At 47.3% G+C, this 15,759-nt stretch overlaps 1 protein-coding gene across 1 annotated transcript in view; it reads left to right on the plus strand.

Moving 5' to 3' along the window:
- Positions 1–318: 318 nt before the first annotated feature.
- Positions 319–15,759, plus strand: part of LOC144738214 (uncharacterized) — a 32,238-nt gene continuing 16,797 nt past the window's right edge. The window contains exons 1-2 of the mRNA XM_078621211.1: positions 319–410; positions 1,539–1,722. The gene's annotated coding sequence lies outside the window, so the exon portion shown is untranslated. The remainder of the gene's footprint in view (positions 411–1,538; positions 1,723–15,759) is intronic.

The raw sequence follows: 15,759 nt of genomic DNA on the forward strand, positions 1-15,759 counted from the left end.
ACGCGAGGGAGAGCTGTACCCCGCTAGTGACGTCATGTCACCAAGGTATTCAACCCCCCAGCCCCCCCTCTACCGCGCTTTTGAGCGTGACGTCACGTCTGTTTGGTCACTGTCGATTTCCGTTCCAGTAAAAATCATTTTTGGGGAAAGCTACGCCCAGGTCCTGGCGTGCATTAACATAATTTATTCAGGAATACCGTCGCCAGTTCATTGCAACGGGTTTACCAGCCAAGCCCAATCACCCCACATGGGCCCGACTTATTAACATAATCTATTCAATTACACAGCTGCTTGTTGGGGGAGGGGATTGTTCTGAACCCCGCTAGTGACGTCATGTCACCTCCTGCTGCCGCGTGACGTCACGATATATCCGGAAGCTGCTGCACCGCGCGCTCTCACTGAGATCCGAGGTGAGAAGTTCACATCGTGGTTGTTGTTGTTGTCGTGGTGGTTGTTGTTTACCCAGGTAGAGCCTCGCTCTTCTCGTAGGGATATCAATTGAGTAGCAGCGAGTATGGAATTGATGTCCAGGTTGGAACATTACAACGCGGGGCCTAGCCATGCGGGGCCTTGCCTCCTGCCCTCGCCTGATTGCATTTGCTTTAATTCTCTGCTTAAGTTTAATTTGTCTTCATCTGGCTCACTACTTTGAAACTTTGTTTCTTTTAAATATTTCTACAGTTTTTTTTATCCTACCAGGCCAAGCCCACTTCAGCTGCTATACCGCTCTTGTTTTCAGAAGCGACCTGCCCACAACAAAGTGGCTTATCAACGTGTGGAAATGTCTGTCGGTCAAATACTCTAAACGCGTGGTGATGTTGACTCTAAACGTGGAGGGGAAAACCCTGAGGATCCGGAGGAAAATCCACGCGACCACGGGGAGAGAGAGAGACACGCAAACTCCAATTATACAGGAGGGGTCGGGATCGAACCCACCACCTCCTGTCAACCAGGAGAGGCAGTTAACATCTCCCAGCCACCATGGTGCACACTCGAGTACATGACCACAATGAGTCTCAGCACTCTAATTCAGGAGCGTTCTGCCGAGTTGGTTTTGCTGATGCACCCTTTAGACCGATGAACAACTATTTCTATATTACCAACCAAGGCTCATAGAGCTGTTAGATCTTTTGTCAGAAGCCACCTGGCCATAGATGATAGCTCAACGAAATGGCTTTTCACGTTGAAGATTGAGTTCGATTCCAACCCTGACGCATTTATAATTGCAGTTTACATTTTTTTTTCTCTCTCTTCCTGTAGTGGCATTGATTTTTTTCCACATTTAGAAACATGCATTTTGAGAATTTTGCTGCAATACATTTCCATATTATAACTGACTAAGTTGAGCTATCATTTGTGTCCAGGTCGATTCTGAAAAAGAGCTATGCAGCTCAGATGGCCTCACCTGGTAAAATAAAAATATTGTACTGTGTTTTAGGGTTTTCCAATTTAATTTCTTATTTAGCAGTTAAAGATTATGTTTCAGGAGGGTCCTGCATTGCACTGTTTGACCACCACCAACTATATTTTGAGTTTAGGTTTGGGAGAAAAACGGAAAACCCAGTGGAACACCAATGCCGACGGTGACGGCCGACGCCAGGATAGCGGCCACGGGCTCGAAGGGAGGGCAACCCGGCTCTTGTCCCAAGAAAGGAATCCACTGCCCTCCACGGTGGCGCATCGCCGGCGGGGCTGCACGTTGAGCCCCAACTTTTCTAGGAGGTTGGTACCTGCAATACACTCGTGGCATAACACGCTCGACACGTATAACTCCTGGTTACACACCTGGTGTCCGAAGCAACCCTTGAGGGTGACCCTCCCCAGCAGTCCCATCCCAGTTTCACTTGCAGTGTGCAGCACACGGTCCGAGGCCTGTAGGCGGCTCATGTCAACCCCGACCACACTGCAGTGTGTTGCACTCACGAGTGACGTTACCGCCCCCCGTGTCCAGCAGAATCTGAGTACGCCGCCTGTTCACCTGCCCTTCCACGAGCGACGTGGCCCCCATTATTCCTGCCACCAGCTCCCGCAGCCAGTCACCCGCAGTCGCCGCATTCTGGGGTGTTGTTGTCGGCATCTGCGTGGGGGTCAATCGCTCACCATTATCACGACAGTTTATTTGTGTTGGGACCACGTCGATTGCACCCCTCTGTGGTCCCCTCTTTAGGGAGGCCTTGGTGTTTAACCCTGGTGCTTCTCTCGCGCGGGCGATCTGGGGACAGTTTCTCACGAGATGCCCCCATTGGTCGCATAGATAGCACGCACGGGGAAGGGCGGTGGCTCCATAAGAGGCCCCTTGCTCACTCCCCCTTTCCCTCCCAGTGCGCATTTGTTCGAGTTCTGCCTCTTATTGAGATACTCGCCTGGTTATCCCCCCGACCATGGAGCGTAGCCCTCCCACCTCGGACTAGACTATCTCCGCTGTGGACTGCAGCTTGGTCACATTCAGGTGTACTTGGGTCACCTCCCCGCATACTTGGGTTACCTCCTCGCGTACTTGGGTCGCATGGCCTGTGATATCTCCTATGCCGGTCTGTATCCCTGCCACCCATCCTGGGGTTGTCTCACGGGGTTCCGGAGGCTCCCTCGTCCCCCCCCTCACCTCCTCCTCTGGAAGAAGACTTGCAATGGTGCTATCCCGTCCCAGCCGTCGGAATTCCGCACGCTCGCGAGCAAATTTCTCACACACATGTGCGCGTGCTCGGCAACGGTGTTAGATGGGGGATATGGACAGTTCGCATCTGGCTGCCACCCCGTTGTGCTTGTCAGATACTGCTGAACTTTCTCGGTGGCGAGGTCATCTATGAACTCGGCAGTGTATCCCAGGCGTGCACTCTGTGTTAGCAAGCGTGATTTATTTTTGTGCGCGCTCACGGAGATCTGAAGTGAGAAGTTCACATCGTGGTTATTGTTGTCGTGGTGGTAGTTATTGTTTACCCAGTTAGAGCCTCGCTCCTTCTCTCTCGTAGGGAGGCCGCTTTGGATTGCACCACTCTTTGATTTCACATTAACATGCTAATTTATCACATTAACATCACTTGCCCCGGCCACTTCTTTATGACCCTTGGGCTACACCCATTTCAAACCTTTTAAAACAATCTGCCTCAGACCATGCTTTCCCACCTGATGAGGGACGCTTGTGTTGCGCCCGAAACGTCGTGATTTATTTTATTTTATACCTATGTGACGTTCTTGAAAGAACCAAAGAGTATGAATTCCTGCAGTTACGAAAGCTTCAAATTAAGAATGCATTTTCTATCAGAGTATGTTTTTGTTTGCATTCTGACCACAAGTATTGTGGTTAATGCACACATAATTCCTTGTAAAAGGTTTCAGTTTTGTGTTTTAACATCTTAACACCTGTTTTGTTGCCAGAAAAACGGGGAAAACCTATTCTCATATTTTGGTACTGGCAAAGGTTCCATGATGAAATATTACAGTATATTAGAGGTGAGCCGTGCGTGTGCAGAGAGGACAGTAAGGAGCCGGAAGTGAATGAATTTTGTGGCAAAAATGCAGGCCTGATTATATGTAAGGATAATGTAGTAAATGAGAAAAAATATAGCAGCAGCGGGGTGTTGGAGTGTGCAGGTGTTACAGGTGCTGAAGGTGAACAGGTAAGCTAAAAATTGCGTGAAAACATAATAACTTACCCTTGAGTACGCATGGACAATTTGGGGTGTGTAGGTTTCATAGTGTTGGCGCAATTTGGTTCTCAAAAAAAACACAGGAAGTCTGCTTTATTTATATACATTTATACTCATCTTGGAATGTTTTGTATACGGTTTATCCACGTTTATTTCAGTAATTTAGTTTATTGGGAATACAGTACAGTACTTATTTCAATTGTGATGTATATTTTAGTTGCCGTTTACCTAACCCCATTATTTAGGTAAGGCTTAAGTTTTAAATATCGCCATTTTACCTTTCACACGGCACTTTCCAAGAATGTAACCTCCTCGCTATTCAAGGGGCTGCTGTATTTTTTGTCCATCAGCTATAGCACAGGAGTACGGATTTTCAGCAGGAACTAAATCTCTGCTTTCTTGGTGTAATTACGGCCTATAGTACCATAAAGAGGTTTGGGGTTTTGAATTATTTTTAATTTTAGATATCTCTGCCTCTGCTCACATTCGTTGAGGATTTTTATGATTTTAGGCAGGCCCGTCTAAAGCTGTGTGACCAGGAGTCGGATCCCTTTCCTGTTCAACATGGCTTGTGGCCGAAATTTTCTCTGGCCTCATGCATTACATTACGTAGCATTTTCAAATAATGATGTGTTTTGAGAAGTTCACAATGGCCCTATAAAAATTTGCATTTCATACAGTAACAATGATACGTTAATCGATGCCTGGCTGAAGTCAAGGGATTGTCCCCTGCTTGTCAACTTTGTTACGCATGTTGATGATGTGGTCATGGCTACTCAATGATATTGAGTTGGAGAATCGTGTTCTGTACCTGGAGAATTCCATGACGAAATGGGGCCTTGCATATGTTCTACAAAAAGATCACCTCCCTGGGAAAAGCTTGACTTAACGCTTTCGTGACTGCAGGAATTTATATTCTTTGGGTCTTTCGGTAAAGTGACGTGCTTTACCGAAAGACCAAAAGAACACCTCCCTGGGAATTTAATGTCATACAACACTGCACCTGCTCAGCTCTCCATGAATAATCAGGTAGTTCTACACGTGGTGGAGGAGCTCCTATACCTGGTTAATGTGTTCACGATCAGCTCTGGTTTGGCATCCAAAGTCTCACTTCAAATTAGTCTAGCAGCATTCTTTCATTAGGCTCTGTAACACTATGTTGGAGCTGCCTGGACTTTTTTTTCTATACCAATGTAATAAACCTTCTTGAGACGGCTTCCGGAATCAGTTCTTTTTATTTTCAACTTCCACAGTTACACTTCACACACTCCCCGTTGCTGACAGACAATGGAAAGCGGGCAGACTTCCCGCCAAGTCCCCACCGCGCACGTGGCACCCAGAGCCCCGTACGCGCGTGACTCCTGCTCTTCTCTTTCCCAAGTCTGCTCCCGACTTCTCTCTCTCTCTTAATCCCTTTGTCACGTGGTACCCCCCAGCCAATCCTCCGTAGACAGCGTTGACCGTTCCCGATGGTTCCCTGTCAATCCCGGGACCACGCCTCTGATCCGGCTTCCCATTAGCTGAGGCCCCGATTGTCCAGGCCAATCACCCCTGCTAACATGCCGTGATCACGCCGAGGCCATGCTCCCTGGCTCACCCCTTATTGGCTACAAAGCGGGACCGGCAAGCCAATCCCCACGTGAACCCTCTATGGCTGTTATTACATCACCCCTCCCCCCGGTGAAAAAAATCAGCCGTCTCGGCTGGGAAAAGGGTGATCAACCAATTCCGTAAAACATCTTATTAGGGCACCAAGGTGCATTTAACAATAAAGGGTGAAACGGCGTCCCCGCGCCGAACAACACTTAAAAACAGTCACCCATGAAAAAACCCGACATACATTAGGGCGCCCCTGCAGCGCGGTAACGACAGGGAAGAAACAGCTAGACGATCAAACGTTAACGAAACGGGAGAGATTTCGATCGCGTACGCGACGCGGGACCCTCTCCGCTTCCAGCGCATGGTCGCTTTGCCTTCAGATCGACAGGAGGTGGTAGGCTTGAAGAAGAAGAAGGTTGTTGGTTCTCGGTCATATCCAGGGCAGTCCCCGTTGGAGGGGGGCAGCGGGGGCTTCCTCAGCCCTCAGAACCTGTTCATTTGTAGGAGGCACAACACAGTCCCCCTTGGGATCAACGGGCGTGGCAATCGGCGTAATCGGTCTGGCAGAACCCGGCAAGTCAGCTAGTGGGAATGAGGGACCGACACGCGTATCAACATAGGGTTTAAGTCGCGAGGAATGAACATACCACCGACGTTTTCTGTACGGAACTCGGATACTCTGTGAGTTCCGAACATCCACCAGCGTTACGGGCCCCCGCCACGGCCTGTGCAGTTTAGGGGATGTGCCCACCGGCACCTGGGGGCAGTGGAGCCATGCCAGGTCTCCCACTGACCAAGGCATGCGAGTCGACGCGCATACCGTTCGTTCCTTGCCTGGGCACGGGCCGTCGCACACCTGGCAGCCTCTCGCGCCTCCGTAACTCGTTCAAGCGAGTCCCGCACGTGATCAGGCAAGGAGCGGTACGGTTGTTTACTCGGCTTAACCAGTTGCACATCCATGGGTGGAACATTTTCACGGCCATACATAAAAAAAATGGTGAGTATCCCGTGGACGCGTGTGGAACCATGCGGTATGCCGCTAAGACGCCTGGTATGTGCAAGTCCCAATCGGTTTGGTTTTCACTGACCGTGTGACAAAGCATAGCCGAGAGGGTACGGTTGAATCGTTCCACCATACCATCCGTTTGCGGATGGTATGGGGAAGTGCGAATTTTCTTTGTGCCCAGCGCGTCACAAACCTCCTTAAGCAATTTAGAGGAGAAGTTCCGCCCTTGATCTGTGAGCAGCCTCTCAGGTGCCCCCTTATCCATGACATACCCGTTCAAGAAAGCGTCGGTGATGGACGCAGCCGTTTGGTCGGGTAGAGGCCAGGCCATCGGCCATCGAGAAAAATATTCCACCCCGACCAGAAGGTATTTATTGCCCCTAGCCGACGGGGGAAACGGGCTCAGAATGTCCAGAGCAACTAATTCGTTGATGCGGGACACCTCAATGGAACGTAATGGCGGTACATAGTGGTTGTTGTATCTATGCCCTGTTTTCCGTTATTAATATTAAGAATAATGAAGAAAAAAAATATGTTTTTTTTATATATCTATTTTTTTTTTTATTAAATAATGAAAACAACTCACAAGCACACCAGGAATCCATGAAACATGGAGGGCGGTTAAAATGATAAGAATTCGGTCACAGAGAGGTCAGAGACATCCAGATGGACAAAGATCGATGGCCTGACCTCCCAAGACATCTTGAGATGCACGGAGGGGGTGCAGAGCAGAGTAAAGGATAATAACGGTTGCCACTCGCGTTTTCTTAACGTTTTCCTAACCGAAAAGTAGAAACTTAACAAAGAGAAATAACCAACAAACCATAGGTTTTTTTTTTATTAGTAATTATCTTATATTACTCGTATTCACCACATACATATCATTTAGAATTATATGTTTCCTATCTACACGACCTTCCGAAAAACTAAAGAGTACGAATTCCAGAAAGCTTAAGTGGAAACATAGTTACATTTAACCTCAGGACATTAAAATATAACTCAGAATAAAACACCAATCTCTGGAGAACTTAACTTGGCGAAGCCCCAAAATAATAATGTGACGAGGATCATTACGAATATTCATTAAACATAGACGAATGATAACCACAATACTAAGACCGAAGGAACTCAATAAATATAATTCAAGAATAAATGTAACACACAGGACCACATAAATGTATCGCATACATCTCCTCGACCACCTTTGTCTTCCAGCGGGGTCTGACCTCAGAATGACCCACGCAGGGCAAGCAAGAAGGGAGCAGAAAGGTCACAAAGGGGGGGGTTTGTGCTGACATTCGAGAACATCTGTTTTTTTTTTCTGTTTGTTTTCTCTCGCAAGAGACGCGGAGAGAGGAGAGGGTGCTCACGTTTGAGTTAAACACGGCCGTCTTTGTCTCCCCGCAGCACAAACAGATGGCCCATGCATGCTTGGAGGGTTAGGAAAGGTCGCGAGGAGGGGTCGCGGGGGTGTCTGCTTCTTCTCGCTCTGTTTGTGTTTTTGTTGCCCGCTGGCAAGGAATGCACGTAGAGGGGAGTCACGTTTTGAGTTAGGCACGGGCGCACACAGCGAGCAGGCAGTCTGGGTCGAGTCGTGCTCGGTCTCGCAACTCGGCTTGCGACGCAGCGTTGCGACAGGGCTCGCAAGAGAGCTGGGGCAGATCGTGCCTCGAGGAGAGATGGGACGACGAGACGTCGTTAAGGTGACAGTCTGAGTGCAGTCAGTCAGAGTCGCGCTCAGCGGTGCGACGGGGCTCACAAGAGAGCTGGGACAGATCGTGCCTCGAGAAGTGATGGAACGAGGAGGGGTCGTTCGAGTCGCAGAAGTCTGAGTTCAACCTGGGTCGCGGCTGGGTTTCAGCCGTGCTCCGGCTGGCGGAGCGTCGTGAGGAAACGAAACACCGATGCCGATAGCAGGTGTCGCTTCTCGCAGAACGAAGTTAAGTGCGAGTGAAGCTGGCAACTGCACGAACAAGGGAAGCACGGAGCAGAGAGAGTGACGACTGATGACAAGCAATCAACCTGTAAAAGGGCGGAGATCGCCAAGCGTCGACCAAGCGAGCAAAGCAGAGAGCGCGAAGCAGTGGAGAAAGCCTGGTCAAACGGCTGTGAGGAAGAGGACAGCGCCATCGAATGTGCCGTGTGTCTAATACACACCCAGATCAACCAGCATCAACCAAAACCGACTCGTCATCCCGCAGTGGAGAAAGAGAGTCAAAGTCTTCCGAACGAGCGCCACCGAGCTCCACCGAGTGCCACCGAGCGACACCCAGCGACACCCAGCGACACCCAGCGACACCCAGCGCCACCCAGCGCCACCGAGCGACACGAGCGACCGAGCATCTTCAAGGACAGCATCGTGCCAACTCGTCATCTAGCAGTAGAGGGAGAGAGAGCGCAAGAGCAGCACGACTCGGACGTCACCGGGCGTCACCAAGTGTCGTGCCAACTCGTCATCTAGCAGTAGAGGGAGAGAGAGCGCAAGAGCAGCACGACTGGGACGTCACCGGGCGTCACCCAGCGTCGTGCCAACTCGTCATCTAGCAGTAGAGGGAGAGAGAGCGCAAGAGCAGCACGACTCGGACGTCACCGGGCGTCACCAAGCGTCGTGCCAACTCGTCGTCCAGCAGTGGAGAGAGAGAGAGCGCACAAGCCGAGACACGCCGAGCGAGGGAGCAGCAGGGGCTCGCGGCGGCCACGCCCAACCCAGAGAAAACTTCTGGCCGCTGTTTGTATCCTCCCACACCACACAAGCTAACGACACAACTCCCAGCTCTAAGAATTAATTAATATTACAAGGGGACAACGCACACACAGCACGCACACGAATAAGACTTAAAAAAAAAATTTGTCTTTGCGTTTCAAAAAGGTTGCCATTTCGAGGTGGTGCGTTCAATATCAACTGATCGTGCAAAGCAGTTGCTGCCGTCGAGTTACATGAATAAGAAATGTTTAGTCATTCATTTTCGTTAACTGCATAATCACGCCAATGAATAAGTATTTTTAGTCATTCATTTTCGTTACTGCATAATCTTGTCCATGAATTTATTGACGTATACTTGCTTTCGGATAAGAGAGTGTCATGTGCTTGTTTAGAATAAAATTGCTTAACACCAACTGTTCGAGTGCTTCTTTCCAAGTCCATGCAAAACTATCTTATTCTTGATAACTGTATCCTGCGATGAGATGTGAAAATGGAGACCTAAAATAACATAAACACACTAAGATAATCAGTAAACGTTTAATCGATGATAATCGTGTTATCCTGATTGATATAACACTGGATAAGCGAATCTAAGCTTAATTATCATAACTGCACACATTAACATAATCGCAAGCATCCGCATAAATTACTACGATTATCTCAGCGAGGATCATAATTTATGCATATAATCACATGCATTATCATAATTTATGCATGTTAATACACACATTAACATAATTAATGCGATTTGCACATTTTTCGGAAAATTATTAATTTTTATTATTTTTATCAAAATTTCATAACCCTACACATACAACATAATGGGTGGCGTCGTCCGGGATCTCTTGCAGACAGTGTTTTGCATGGATGAAGGAATGAATCACTACGTGTTAACTAGAATATCGTGATCGAACATTGCATGGTGATTGTAAACGGGCGTAAAACAAAAAAAAAAAACGCCCTCTGAGGTTAAAACCCAGAATAGCACGTTTAAAAAAAAAAGACAGTGGAATTAAGATAATATCGTATCAAACCGATTGCATCCTGTGATAAATGGTGTTAGAGGTACGCACTCTGAATCGGAAAATTACAGAATAGCTCGAGTCAAACTGACCACACTCTGTGAGATAATTGTTTTATATGCACTCTGAAAGGAAAGGTCAAAGTAACTCCTGCCACTTGAGATGCTAGGATTAAGAATAATTTTTGAATGGATTACGGAATACTGGGAGCTCGTATTAAAACGTACCAACCGATCTGTTACAAAGCAGTACAGTCAGAGAGACATATGGGAAGGGAGCTGTATCGATAACAGGAACACACCTCGGGGGAAACTAATTGACTGGATAAAATGTAACGAAGGCGAACACGATGCAAAAACTGCAGAGAAGGCAGGACAGGACTCATGCCTTCCCACACAGGCATACAGACAGGGATTGTGGAATGAGGAAAAATTTGGAAAGGAAACGGGAGAGAAATCGTCTCTAATAAACGAGGAAAAATGTCCTCACACCATCGTAAGGGAGGAGAAATCAGTGCTCGCGACACCAGCGAAACTCACAGACGTTGATCCACAGAATAAATATGGAAGTAACATTAAATCACACTCTTGGGTACATGGACAGAGTCCAGGGACTGATCGCACAAAAGTTAAAGTAAAGCTACCAGGACATTCTTCACTAAGGGCAGAGGCAAAAACTGAAGGGAAATGGCAACACGAGCGACACAGCACTGGGCGCGCACACAAAAAATGCACGCCGCTGAAACACGAGCGACACAGCACAGACCAAAGTGACAGATTGCCTGATGATAACTTGTTTTATGATGACGCTGACGGCGATCAACTTTCGGAATACTTATTCAACAGTAAAACCCTTAAATTGATGGACAAGGCTCTAGTCAGAATTCCCGATTTTGACCCACACAATAAATCCATGGATATACACACACATATCGCAACAGTAGAAGAGGAGGCAATGATTAGAGGGCTGAGGAGACGGGATGAAAAAGCGAGTTTGTTGAAACGGAGCTTACATAAAGAATCTATCCCATGGGTAAAGTCACTACCACACAAGGTTAGAAATGATTTTAAACAACTGAGCCTGGCAGTGATTCGGAAGTTTGGAGAATATTCGACACTCACTGAGGGGTTTTATGCGGTAAAATCGATGACCCAGGGCATGGACCAAGACCCACGTGACTACCTTTTACAATTTAAAAGAGCGTATTACGCAGGCGATGTGAATCAATACCACGAAGGAGATAAAATGTTCAAAATTATGTTTTTTGAATCCTTGAGCCCAGAGATTACAGAAAGGGTGAGAATGGTTTTGAATCCAGAAACCGCATCCTTACGCCGCATAGAGAGCAAGGCGTACATGGCATGGTTATACAGAGCTAAGAATCATAATTCGGATCCAGAACACAGGGAGAGGGATAAGGAACCCAGCCTCTCAGAGAGGAATAAAAATCACCGAGCAGTCCTACAATGCAGGGAGGAGCAAAGACGCACGCACACATGGCAAAATAACCCAGAGAGAGGGGGGCACGAGAATGAGAGCGGCACTAAGGCGAACATTCAGGAGAATCGCAGGGGGAGGTTCAGAGCTGAACCATATCAACACCCCATGCCACGACACACGCAAGGTCAAAATTACTCACAAAGATGGCGAGATAACCATCTAGCGAGAAGGTGGTCCACAGACTGCGGAGGTACGGAGGCGAACATTCAGGAGAATCGCAGAATGTGGAGACCAAGGGCAGAATCATATCAACACCCCATGCCCCGACATACGCAAGGTCAAAATTACCCACAAAAATGGCAAAGTAACGATCCAGGAAAAATTTGGCACCCAAATGGGAGAAACACTGGGCCAAAAATGTACGAGATCGCAGGATGGAGAGGTTCAGAGCAGAACCATATCAACACCCCATGCCACGACACACGCAAGGTCGAAATTACACACAAAGATGTCGAGATAACCATCTAGCGAGAAGGTGGTACACAGACTACGGAGGTACGGAGGCGAACATTCAGGAGAATCGCAGAATGTGGAGACCAAGGGCAGAATCATATCAACACCCCATGCCCCGACATACGCAAGGTCAAAATTACCCACAAAAATGGCAAAGTAACAATCCAGGAAAAATTTAGCACCCAAATGGGAGTAACACTGGGCCAAAAATGTACGAGAATCGCAGGATGGGAGGTCAAACACAATCGGTCCAATTCCGACCAATTTCTCCACCGGCTATACCAGGAGGGAATAGAGGAATAACACAGAATGCGGTCCAAATACGTGATGAACCACCCACAGTGATTGAGAGCGAGCAGCCCATACGCGCCACGCACGCTGAAGTTTTGTTAAACCCTGGCCTCATTGGGAAATACAAGCAGGCTGCAAGTGACAGGGCGGGCAAATACCACCACAACCGGGAAACATCAAATGCATACGATGCGGTAAGAAACGCGGACAGTGCTCCCGTAAATGATGCGCAAATCGAATGCAAGGACAGGGCTGAATTGAAGTGTGATCGGACAGTAGATAACAGACAGCAGAGACAGAGAGGAAAACCAGAGCGCACAGGGAAAACAGTACCACGCGTCGCAAAAGAGAGCGATAATAGTGCAGGGAGAGGGAACACAGAGACCCACCCTGGGAAGTACAGGCGTGAGCCTCTGAATGGAAAATATCCAAATGAAACAAAAATCAATGTGGATCGGAGTGCTGAAATGGAGACGAATGTCCATGACGTTGAAATCCAACCCACTCGTACAAACCAAAAGGGCAACATTACGAGGCACGGAATTAAATCGACACGCTGACTCGGCAAATGTGCATGTAATCGCAGAGAGAGCGAATGCCATTGATAACGGAGTACAGAAGTTGGTTGTGTGCGCGAATTCTGATTATGTGCAGCACAATTTTACACCACACACTCCCACGACGCGAGAGAGTGAGAGGTTAAATTACATAAACGAACCGGAAAACCGTGACCGAATGATCAAAGTGATAAGTGGTAAACCAGACACTCGGAGCTTGGAAAAATTATGGCGACGAGGTAATATGAGGAAGGTAACGCATAAATGCGTTCGAAACCGCTACCTAGCGTTTCCCAGGATTTAACAAAAATAAAAAAAAATTAATATCCGCCGTAGTTATGATGGTTGAGAATCAATGTAACTTGTGGTGTTGATGTTTAACGTTTTGTTGTATTTTCCTTGCTTATTTCAAATGTTAACCATGTTAAGATTGTGATACATATGCGCGCGATTTGGAAGGAATGCGTTATGGATTAGTACCAATGTTTAACGTTGTGTTTTATTTCTTTGCTTATTTCAAATGTAACCATGTTAAGATTGTGATACATACGCGCGCGTTGTGAGAAATAACCGCCGAGAGTGAGGGCGGCTGATGGATTTATAACGAAAAAAAACAGGGCATTTACTTTGTTTAAAAATTCGCCAGTGGCCGAATCAACCACTGATAATTTTTAAAAGGGCGGATTGTTACATCTATGCCCTGTTTTCCGTTACTAATATTAAGAATAATTAAAAAAAAAATTATATATTTTTTTATATCTATATATATTTTTTTTTTAAATTAAATAATGAAAACAACCCACTACAAGCACACCAGGAATCTGTGAAACGGCCATTAAACTGCACAAACAGATGGCCCATGAATGCTTGGAGGGTTAGGAAAGGTCGCGAGGAGGGGTCGCGGGGGTGTCTGCTTCTTCTCACTCTGTTTGTGTTTTTTTGTTGCCCGCTCGCAAGGAATGCGCAGAGGGGAGTCACGTTTTGAGTTAGGCACGGGCGCACACAGCTAACAGGCAGTCTGGGTCGAGTCGTGCTCAGTCTTGGGACTCGGCTTGCGACGCAGCTTTGCGAGGGAGGCTCGTGAAGGGAGTTGGGGCAGAAGCTTGCCAGCAGGCACCGACACCAACCATGGGTGTCGTGTCTCGCAGAGAGGAGGGACGAGGTGTCGGCACGAGCCGAGAGAGTATCGCTGAAAGTTCTCTTCTACAGTTATCCTGATGTGTTGAGTTGCTCGCAAAGTCAAGGATTGCGATAAGTTGATTGTACTAAGTTTTCACAGTCGGCTAAGAGGTGTGCAAATACAATTATAAATTTTGAGAGCGAATGCCAACAGCTGCAACTGGAGTTGCGCTAACGAACAATCAGCCGGGAGAAAGAGAAGGAGAGCGCCAGCAGAGCTGCGCCACCGAGCGCCACCGAGCGCCACCGAGCGCCACCGAGCGCCACCGATCGACAACGAGCGCCACCGAGCGCCACCGAGCGCCACCGAGCGCCACCGAGCGCCACCGATCGACACCGAGCGACACCGAGCGACACCGAGCGCCACCGAGCGCCACCGAGTGCCACCGAGCGACCGAGCATCTTCAAGGACTGCATCATGCCAACTCGTCATCTAACAGTAGAGGGAGAGAGAGCGCAAGAGCAGCACGACTCGGACGTCACCGGGCGTCATTGAGCGTCGTGCCAACTCGTCGTCCAGCAGTGGAGAGAGAGAGAGAGCGCACAAGCCGAGCGACACGCCGAGCGAGGGAGCAGCAGGGGCTCGCGGCGGCCACGCCCAACCCAGAGAAAACTTCTGGGCGCTGTTTGTATCCTCCCACACCACACAAGCTAACGACACAACTCCCGGCTCTAAGAATTAATTAATATTACAAGGGGACAACGCACACACAGCACGCACACGAATAAGACTAAAAAAAAAAATTGTCTGTGCGTTTCAAAAAGGGTTGCCATTTTGAGGTGGTGTGTTCAATATCAACTGATCGTGCAAAGCAGTTGCTGTCGTCGAGTTACATGAATAAAAAATGTTTTAGTCATTCATTTTCGTTAACTGCATAATCACGCCAATGAAGAAGTATTTTTAGTCATTCATTTTCGTTACTGCATAATCTTGTCCATGAATTTATTGACGTATACTTGCTTTCGGATAAGAGAGTGTCATGTGCTTGTTTAGAATAAAATTGCTTAACACCAACTGTTCGAGTGCTTCTTTCTAAGTCCATGCAAAACTATCTTATGCTTGATAACTGTATCCTGCGATGAGATATGAAAATGGAGACCTAAAATATCATAACACACACTAAGATAGTCGGTAAACGTTTAATCGATGATAATCGTATTATCCTGATTGATATAACAATGGATAAACGAAGCTGAGCTTAATTATCACAACTGCTCACATTAACATAATCGCAAGCATCCGCATAAATTACTACGATTATCTCCGCGATTATCAGAATTTATGCATATAATTACACACATCATAATTTATGCATGTTAATACACACATTAACATAATTAATGCGATTTGCGCATTTTTTGGAAAATTATTAATTTTTATTATTTTTATCAAAATTTCATAACCCGACACATACAACATACGCATGTTGATGATCTGGTCATGACTACTCAATGATTGAGTTGGAGAATCGTGTTCTGTACTTGGAGAATTCCATGACGAAATGGGGCCTTGCATCTGTTCTACAAAAAGATCACCTCCCTGGGAAAATCTTGACTTAAAGTTTTCGTAACTGCAGGAATTAATATTCTTTGGGTCTTTCGGTTAAGTGACGTGACTTTACCGAAAGACCCAAAGAACACCTCCCTGGGAATTTAATGTCATACAACACTGCACCTACTCAGCTCTCCATGAATAATCAGGTCGTTCTACACGTGGTGGAGGAGCTCCTATACCTGGTTAATGTGTTCACGACCAGCTTTGGTTTGGCATCCAAAGTCTCACTTCAAATTGGTCTAGCAG

This window comes from Lampetra planeri, chromosome 78 (assembly GCF_965212315.1).
Source record: "Lampetra planeri chromosome 78, kcLamPlan1.2.h2, whole genome shotgun sequence".
Classification (NCBI taxonomy): Eukaryota; Metazoa; Chordata; class Hyperoartia; order Petromyzontiformes; family Petromyzontidae; genus Lampetra; species Lampetra planeri.